We start from the raw sequence: 1,627 nt of genomic DNA, 5'->3' as shown, positions 1-1,627 counted from the left end.
ATGGGAACAAATATCGATCTCTTCCAGTCAGTTGGCCAGCTGGCTGTCCTCCAGATTGCCTGGCACAATTTAGTGAGCACATCCAGGGCAGCGTCTGTTTATTGAAATAAATAATTGGTATGCAGTCAACTCCTGGAGCCTTGTTTTTTGCCAATTCCTTCATAGTAACTTGAACTACCTCCTTCATCACCATAGGTTCTTGCTCATATGTTATTTCATGAAATTCCTCTGTGTCAGCCAATTCCTTCTGATACAATGACTCTGTGTACTACTTCCATCTTCTTTTTATACATCCTGGATCATTCATTCAACATTCTACCCAAACTATCTTTAAGTATTGCCACCCGTGGCTTGAATTTGTTTTTTAACTCCTTCAGCTTAAGAAATGCTGAGCGATTCCGGCCCTTTTGATTTTCTGACTCCATCTCTCTGCACATTTCATTATACTATCTTGCTTTGTTATCCCAAGCTGCCTTTTGAAATTTTCTATTCAGCTCTTTGATTTCTTGATTTCTTCCTTTAGCTTTGGCTTCTCGGCACTCTAATGCAATATTCAGAGTCTCATCTGACATCCATCTTGGTCTTTTCTTCTTCTTTAGCCTTTGTAATGATCTTTTGCATTCTTCATGGACAATTATCTTGATATCCTCCCAGAGCTTATTTGGTCTACGCTCATTGGTACTCAAGACCTCAAACCTGTTCCTGAGATGGTTTTGAAATTCGAGTGGGACAGACTTAAGGTCAACTCTTGGTTCCCGTGGACTCAACTTAATTTTCTTCAACTTCAGCTTGAATTTGCATATGAGTAGTTGGTAGTCTGTCCCACAATCACCACCCGACCTGGTTTTCACTGCTGATATTGAGCTTCTCCAGCGATCTTTCCACAAATGTAATCGATTTGATTCCTATGCATACCATCAGGTGAGATCCATGTGTATAGCCTGCGTTTATGTTTCTCATAAAAGGTATTTGCAATGAATAAATCATTGAATGGTCAGAAGTCTATCATTCTATCTCCAGCCTCATTTCTCTCACCGAGCCCATGTTTTCTAGCTACTGATCCTTCTTTCCTGTTCCCAACTTTTGCGTTCCAGTTGCCCATTATTAATGCATCTTGATTGCATGTTTGATCAATCTCCGACTGTAAAAGTTGGTAAAAATCTTCTATTTCCTCTTCTTTGGCTCTTGTTGTTGGTGCATATATCTGAATGATAGTGGTATTCACTGGACTTCCTTATATGCGTATGGATATTATCCTGTCGCTCACCACATTGTGTTTCAGGATAGATCTAGAAATGATTTGTTTAATTATGAAACCAATCCCATTTTTTCTCACCTTTTAATCCCCTGCATAGTAAATCATATAATCATCTGATTCAAAATGTCCCATGCCGAGCCATCTCATTTCACCAATACCTAGTATGTCAGTATTTATCCGTTCCATTTCTTTCTTAACAATGTCCAATTTTCCTACATTCATGCTCCTCACATTCCGCGTTCCAATCACTAGTGTTTCCTTACAGCTCCATGGTGTTGTTGTTGTTGTTATGTGCCGTCGAGTCGCCTGCGACTCATAGCGACCCTATGTACAACAGCCCTAAACTCCGCTCTGTCCTGTGCCAATCGC

This window comes from Elephantulus edwardii, unplaced genomic scaffold (genome assembly GCF_000299155.1).
Source record: "Elephantulus edwardii isolate Elephantulus edwardi_28Jun2011 unplaced genomic scaffold, EleEdw1.0 scaffold00018, whole genome shotgun sequence".
In the NCBI taxonomy this organism is placed as follows: Eukaryota; Metazoa; Chordata; class Mammalia; order Macroscelidea; family Macroscelididae; genus Elephantulus; species Elephantulus edwardii.
This window is presented reverse-complemented; position numbering follows the sequence as displayed.